The sequence below is a fragment of the Esox lucius genome, chromosome 19, assembly GCF_011004845.1.
Source record: "Esox lucius isolate fEsoLuc1 chromosome 19, fEsoLuc1.pri, whole genome shotgun sequence".
NCBI lineage: Eukaryota > Metazoa > Chordata > Actinopteri > Esociformes > Esocidae > Esox > Esox lucius.
The window spans coordinates 31,957,753-31,966,208 of NC_047587.1; the positions used below are offsets into that span (position 1 = coordinate 31,957,753).

General features: G+C 40.0%; 1 long non-coding RNA gene across 1 annotated transcript; it reads left to right on the forward strand.

Moving 5' to 3' along the window:
• Window positions 1-1,191: 1,191 nt before the first annotated feature.
• On the forward strand, window positions 1,192-1,944 carry LOC109616955. Its single transcript, XR_002198246.1, has 2 exons — window positions 1,192-1,324; window positions 1,697-1,944. It is a non-coding gene; the product is annotated as an uncharacterized LOC109616955 (long non-coding RNA).
• Window positions 1,945-8,456: the final 6,512 nt, after the last annotated feature.

The window sequence follows — 8,456 nt, forward strand, 5'->3', positions numbered from 1 at the left end:
AACCATACAACCTCAGCCCCTGAATGAAGTTTTACATTGTCATATCCAAGTGCCCTTTCTCAAGCAAGGGGGGTTGGTGAGCAGAGTTAGCAAAACTAACTACGCTTATTAGAGTCTGACAAAATAAATGTGGCCTACTTTACCTTGATTACTGAGCAAGTGGGAAACAGAGAACTGAGATAGGTATGACAATAAATGTACAATAAAACCTGCTGCTAAGCCAGACTCAAAACTTATCCTCCATGTGTGACAGAATGAAAATGTAGTTTCTATCAACCTAATACTTGCACAGTGTAATATCAGAGACCACCACTATTCTCTGGTAATGAAGTGGGTTTACTTAAAAAAAGGCGGTGATATTAATGAGGTTTCCTTTTATTGGGTATTATACCAAGAGTACGACCATACTTAAGTTTCTGTTGGAGCCAGTTTGTCGTTTACTTGCTTATTTGGTAATTTGTTATGTTTTTTTTATTACATTGTTAATTGTAGCCACTTAAGCCTGGCACGTGTATTTCAAAGGCCTAAGTATTGTAAATGTTTTGGGTTACAGTATGGACAGTTTTTTAATTAAGCACTCGCTCGCTCACTTACCAGCAGGGGTGTGTCGATCTTGTCATAATTATATCAATTTGTCACACGTGATAATCGTAATTGGATATACTGGTGATTGGAAAAAACCTCCTGGGTGCTCCACACAACCCTGTGAAATTATAACAAAGTGTGCCCTCTGAAAACAAAGTGTGGTTGTTGTCAGGCCTTGTTACACACCAACCCCGACTGCACTAAAGTCAGCTCGCAAAACACTTAGGGCTGAACATTTGGATCTGTTTAACACTTTCATATTGTAGATACCTTTTTTGTTACTACTTGATCCCCCCAATGCAGGAATGCAGAGTGGGTGTTTGACATGATTGAGTCTTTCTCCCCACTTTAAAATGAAAGTGTGATTTTTGTAAACAAGATAAGATTTTTTATAAAACATGCACTTTTATGAAACCGGATGTGCTGGCTTGGGTCCTCTGGATATCTCTATTCGCCTGGGGGCCACAGTCAGGGCATGACCACAGAGGTGCCTCTAGACATCTCTACACTCAGCTTTTTGATTGTCTCCAATTAGAAGCAGCTGCCCCCCATTGAGACCCTATTTAAGTTGCCTTCCAGGCCTTAGGTTTGTGGTTCATTGTTTATGCCAGCTGCGTTTTAGTTTGCAGTGTAAGGTGCCTTTTATTAATTTATTTGTAATAAATGGAATGATTCCCTTCCACTGCTCTGCACCTCATGTCCTACCTGCCCTCTGCTGTGACACTGAAGAACTTAGACGGTGAGTTCAATATTATGGAGGGTTCACTGTGCATTGGCCAAAGGCTTTAATCTGAGAGTTCAGACTGAGTGACAGGAGTGGGAGAGCTGTCCAGGGTTTCCCAGCAGAACATTGCCCAAAGCATCACACTGCCTCCACCGGCTTACCTCCTTCCCATAGTGCATCCTGGTGGCATATGTTCTCCAGGTTAGCGATGCACGTGTACACGTCCAGTTCTGATGCTCACGTGCCCATTGTAGGCACTTTCGGCGGTGACGGGTCATCATGGGCACCCTGACTGGTCTGGGACTACACAGCCCCATATACATCAGGCTTAACCCAGAAAGTGCATGACATTTATTTCTGCAATTCTTTTCTTACCCATTTTTCCAGGCAAAGTGATATTCCAGAAGAAATGAGAATATATAAGAGACAACTAACACCACTGAACACCTAACGCATGAACCACAGACCAGTGCGAGCAACATGCCGAAAATAAAATTGCCTGACTGATTGATTTTAGCCTACTTCTAAGCCAATAATTGCTTAACAGTGTTCAGAATTCCAATTATGTGCTGAATAAATGGCTGGGAGCCTGTAGTGTCTGATACGTGTAAATAAAATCAGATTTTTCTACCGAACACATGAGAACTGCATTTACTTCAGAAATTGTTTTCACAAGCTACATTACATGACACAGCAGCTTGGTCAGTGTTAATGAAGCGCATGCAATGGGAGCAGATGAGAGCTTTTGTTTCCAGGGTGTAATTGGACTTCTGATTCTCTTCATTTTCATCAATTAGCAAAGTTCTGTTGGAATTACACATGCAATAACATAACTCCCCTTAAGGTAGTTCCAGCCTCGGACGAAGCTAGGCTACGATTTCCTTGTCGAGTTAGTCGGTGCTTTATGGTATCAATTATTGCATGATTACTGAGACCCGCGAGGGGCTCGATGATATTAAGGTCAGGAGACTATGATGGCCACTCCAGAATCTTCAACTTTTTCTGCTGTAACCACTGGAGGGTCAATTTGGCCTTGTGCTTCGGGTCATTGTCATGCTGCGAAGTCCAAGAGCATCCCATTGCGCAGCTTTCGTGCAGAAGAATGCAAATTGTCTGCCAGTATTTTCTGAGAACATGCTGCATTCATCTTGCCAATTAATTTTCACAAAATTCCCCGTGCCTTTAGAGCTCACACCCTCCCAAAATATCAGTGAGCCACAAACATGCTTCACAGTGGAGATGTTAATCGGTTCACTATAGGCCTTGTTGACCCCTCTCCAAACATAGTGCTTATGGTTGTGACAATAAAGTTTTTTTTACAGTGCGCCAGAAGCTGTGAGTTGTGTCAAGGTTGTCGGGCATATTGTAACAGGGCTTTTGTGGCATTGGCGCAGTAAAGGCTTCTTTCTGACAACTCGACTCTGCAGTTTATTTTTGTTCAAGTATTGTCATGTGCTCCTTACTGTCTTTTTCCAGAGCAGCCTGTATTTCTCCTGAAGGTTTTTCTTTGTATCCCGAACAATTCTTCTGGCAGCTATGGCAAAATCTTTCTTGGTCTACCTGACCGCTTGTTATCAAGAGATTCCCGAATTTTCCACTTCTTAATAACTGATTGAACAGTACTGACAGGCATTTGCAAGGCTTTGGATATCTATTTCTATCCTTTTCCATATTTATAAAGTTCCATTACCTTGTTACGCAGATCTTTTGACAATTCTTTTCTGCTCTCCATGGCTCAGTATATAGCCTGCTCAGTGCATCCACGTGAGAGCTAACAAACTTGACTATTTATACACAGACACTAATTGCTATTTAAAAAGCCACAGGTGTGGGAAATTCACCTTTATTTGCCATTTTCACCTGTGTGTGTCACCTTATGTGTCTGTAACAAGGCCAAACATTTAAGGGTATGTAAACTTTTGATCAGGGCCATTGGATGATTTCTGTTATCATTATGATTTAAGAAGGAGCCAAACAACTATGTGATAATAAATGGCTTCATATGATCACTATCCTTAAACAAAATAATGTATTTGTATGATCAGTCATATTTTCAAAATCAATGCCTAAATGTCTCAATTTCTGCCAGGGTATGCACACTTATGAGCACAACTGTATATCAATAATTTCGCTCCTGCTGCCAGAGATTCTCTCATTAACCATTATGCAGACTATACTATTCTGTATATATACATTTGGTGCCTAATTGAACTCTATGCTGACATAAATAACAATAACATAAAAACACATTTTCTTTGATTTTCAACTACTCCTTAATTCTAGTAAAACAAAATGCATTCTCTTCAAACAGAAACTAAATGTCCCTGCCCACTCTGCAATCATTCTCACTGTACATTTGGTGCCTAATTTAACTCTTATTCCAGAACCACAATAGCCACCTCCAATCTAAAGTCATGTAGAGCTAGTTTCCTGTTTTGAAACAAAGCCTCTTTCACCCATGCTACAAAACATATTGTTATAAGACCATCCTACCGGTCCTAGACTTTGGTAATATAATTCACAGGTTTGCTGCTAACGGTCTCTTCAACAGATTGGATGTATATGGCCTTCAGAAAGTATACACAGTCTTTCACTTTCCATTTTTTTTAAGAAAGAACCTGTTACAGTGGTGTCACCATTTAACAGGGGAGTGGGTGAAAGTGTTTAATAGTGTATGAAAGACCTGGCTGGGTCAAGCACCACATGGTATGCAGTGTTAAGATTTGTGCCGGTGTGTGAACATTAGGTTCCAGACGAATCCACTTCCTATTTTGTAATGTTGAGGGCTACTATTATTGGGTAGCAATGTTCTAACATGAGCATCCAGCAACACATTATTGGCCATATACTATTCTATCTAGCCTTATTGCACAAATATAACATATTTTGTTTTCTTCCCAAATGACTTCCAATCATGCTGTCATTCATTAGAATGGGTTGTCCAGCATATAAAACTGTATTTTAGCATTGCATGACAATGTTATAAATACCTTGACAAGCTTCAACTCAATATGATTTATAAAGCTATTATAAAGCAGTGTTTATGCTACCCTTCATAATGCTCGGGATTGTCATATTTGACATAGCAGATTGTCATATTTGACTGTGGTTTGGCACATTTCATGTTTCTGAACCCCTTATAAAGAATTACATGCTTATAGATGCTATGTAGCTCATTCATGAAGTGCTTATGAAGTACTTGTAATAAGAATTTGTAAGCTTAACATAATTTAAAGTGGGACCACGAAAACATATTACCCATCTCTGACCCGGGTCTTTAAATAAAAGTGCCAGAGGAATTAATTTTGAGGGTCATACACCTAAAGGTCATATTGCTTGTAAAAGTTTTAGGGCAATTCAGGGATTCAGGGCTTTATACCAGTGATCGTGTCCATCTGAATTGCAGGGATTACGTTAAATGAGCCCTGAGCTTTGAAGCAGCGAAGCAGTTTGTTATATGGGTCCTGTGTCATGTCACGTCTTCTTGGTGAATGTTAATGTGCTTTAATGGGTCCTGCTAATAGCCAAAGTCTCTCTGTCTTTGTCTCTCTTTTCATCTATTTTTATCTCTTTCTCCATCTCTTGATTAGCACAGCTTGTCCTCAGAGTTCATTACCCTTTTGCACGGCTGGTCAAATTGATGTGCTCTGGCCTAGTGCTGATGGCACATAATACATATTGTTGTCACTATTTTGATATGAAATCCCTTTTTCATAAATAACTATTTCAAGGCTCCTAATATAATTTTTTCCCCATTTGGATTGTGCATAATTGTACACAAGTTAGTATTATACACTGCTGGTGCAGTTATGAAGCATAAGTGACTGTGAATCAATGTCACCTGTTTTGGTGCAAATGAATGTGACAACATGTGAACTGGAGAGGCAACAGCAAGACAACCCCCAAAAAGGGAATGGTTTTGCTGGTGGTGGCCACAAACAATTACTCTCTCCTTATCCTTCCTGACTGATTATTCTCTAGTTTTGCATTTTGCTAGCTTCCATGTCCCTACTGGTAGCATCAGGTGGTCCCTGCAGCCCATTCAGGTTGCACAGGTAGTCCAGCCCCTCCAGGATGGGACATCCATATGTGCCGTCGTAAGAAGGTTTGCTGTGTCTCCCAGTACAGTCTCGAGATACCAGGAGACGGAAATACCAGGAGAAATACCAGGAGATGGCCCATTACACGAGGAGAGCTGGACATGGCCGTATAAGCGCATTAACCCAGCAGCAGGACCGGTATCTGCTCCTTTGTGAAAGGAAGAACAGGAGGAACACTGCCAAAGCCCTACAAAATAACCTCCAGCGGGTTACTGGTGTGCATGTTTCTGACCAAACTGTTTAGATTAAATTGGGCAAAACAACACACTATCAATCATCACATTTATTTATAAAGCCCTTTTGATTGGAAAAAATTGGAGAACTTTTTTTGGAGAAAGTGTTATGGACAGACAAATCTAAGTTTCAGGTGTTCTGATCACCAAGAAATGAAAAGATGCTGGAGGTGTGCTTGATGCCATCTGTCAAGCATGGTGGAGGCAATGTGATGATCTCGGGGTGCTTTGGTGGCGGTAAAGTGGGAGATATGTACAGGATAAAAGGGATCTTGAAGGAAGGCTATTTCTCCATTTTGCAATGCCATGTCATACCCTGTTGACAGCACTTGATTGGAGCCAATTTCCTCCTACAACAGGACAATGGCCCAAAGCACAGATCCAAACTATGCAAGGACTATTTAGGGAAGAAGAAGACAGCTGGTATTCTGTCTATAATGGAGTAGCCAGCACAGTCACTGGATTTCTAATCTATTGAGCTGTTATGGTAGCAGCTTGACTGTATTGTACATAAGAAGTGTCCATCGAGCCAATCCAACTGGTGGTTATTGACTATGTTGTTAATGACTATTTCCATGTCATTTTGCTATATTTCCTATTCAAACTCATTTCATATATGTTTTCATGGAAAACAAAGACATTTCCCAAACTTCTGAAGAGTAATGTACATTTAGCTTTTATTTCAGGACATTCCGGTCTAGTGAAATGACAAGAATGCACTTATGACAGAGGGCCTTGAAAATATGATTGCTCCAGAAAGGTTGTTCTGTTTAACCATTTGGGGGTAAATTGACCAATCCTTTTTCCTAAATACCATTTCAAATTATTTTTCAATTATAATGTAATAATCCAGACAGTCTTGCTTATGTACTTTTAAATACTACTTTTAGCAATATAAAAACAACCAGATTAAGTTTTAATACTCAGAATTTTTTTATGTTTATAGGATGTGAAAAAATTTACATATTTAGTTACATCACTGTAATTTTCCAGTAACCATAGTGTCAAGGATTTTAAAAAAACTACTGTAAAAACATGCATGTCATATGCTTCTGCAGAACTGCATATTTTCAGTCAAATTTAAGAAAAAGTAAACATTCCCTCCTTAAATTCATTTTGTAATTTCATATATCGTAATGAGGACAGTTAGGAAGTGTGAACACAAAACAGTCCTATTCTTTTACTAAGAAAGAATCAGGAATGGGGCACAGTTTCTGTCAGCTGTCGGCAAAATCCATGTAAGTCAAGGTGGAATTTTCCCAAAATCATGGGTAATTTTTTTTAACCAGTTTTTCCATGTGCCTTTCTTCATTACTGCCAGTGGGACATTTTGGATACTTCTTGAATATTTGGTCACATAGCAAATATGTTGTAGAGTTGTCTACATACAGGGGATGGGTCAGATTTGGTCACATAGCAAATATGTTGTAGAGTTGTCTACATACAGGGGATGGGTCAGATTACCCCACTAACCCCTACTTTCATTGTAAACTATGGACTGTGCTTAACTTGTAATTAAATAAATGCAAGTTTCACAGCCCTTAAATGTTGCCCCCTAACTTATCAGCAATCTAAATAGAAGGGAGAAACATTTTCCTTCAAGTGACCTTCATCATGCTCACTTGAATAGAACATGGCTGAGCAAGCTACCGAAACTACCAAACCTTTGATTGGAACCAGCACAAACCTAGCTGGAGCTAGCTAATAACAAACTGAAGCTAGCTAACTAGCAGCTAATAGTTCCTAAAAAATACTGTTACAGGAGTGTCATCATCATCATCTTCCGCTTATCCGGGGCCGGGTCGCGGGGGCAGCAGTCTAAGCAGTAATGCCCAGACTTCCCTCTCCCTAGACACTTCCTCCAGCTCTTCCGGGGGGACACCGAGGCGTTCCCAGGCCAGCCGGGAGACATAGTCCCTCCAGCGTGTCCTAGGTCTTCCCCGGGGTCTCCTCCACACTGTTGTGGTCCCAGTGCACAATTAACCCTGGAGTCCCCAGGAACGATCAGTGGACAGAGTTAGCCATCCCATCCTCGTCACCAAATTGTTGTGGAAATCACTAAATGGGAAAGGCACAGAGACTGTAGATTCATTTAAAAAATAAAGCTTTATTCAAGATTTATAATCCTGGAGCAGTTAACAACACTCTCAGCAGAGTCAGGTCAAGAGCTCCCCGTGGAAGGTTGAGCTCAGGTCTATATACTTTCAGTACAGCCCACTGTGCCCCCTCCCATGCATGGTTAGTCTCACCAGCTGCTCTGCGAACTTCAGATTACCAAGATAACAAGATGTCTATAGCCCTTGAGTGAGTGAGTGAGTTGAGCCAAAACATACAATGGCCTTACTAAATTACTAGATTATACTTAGTAATATGATTTCTACCACAGAGTAACAATTTTTTAATAGGAATGCATTTTACATTCAACATAGTGTTTTCTGCCTAGTTCAAAGTTAGTTAGTTGGTTAATGCATTTGTAAATCATTAATAAAGTATGGTTTGTCAATACTAATGTTTTGTTTATGTCTTTATTAATCATATGTTCACTACTGTATATGTAAATGCTAGTTTGTATACCCTTATCGATAAGTGTTACTAACCTCATAGAAAGATACCTACCTTTCCAAATAATTTCCAGTCAATTAAATTTGCCACAGGTGGACCTCAATCAAGTCCTAGAGACATCAAAGGACACAGGTTTCATCTGAGCTCAATATGGATTGTGAAGGGGAATACTACTTTCTGTAGGCACTGTACACCTATTAAACATGACTGTGAACCTGAAATTGGAAGTTTATTCGAGACGGGAGACAGTAA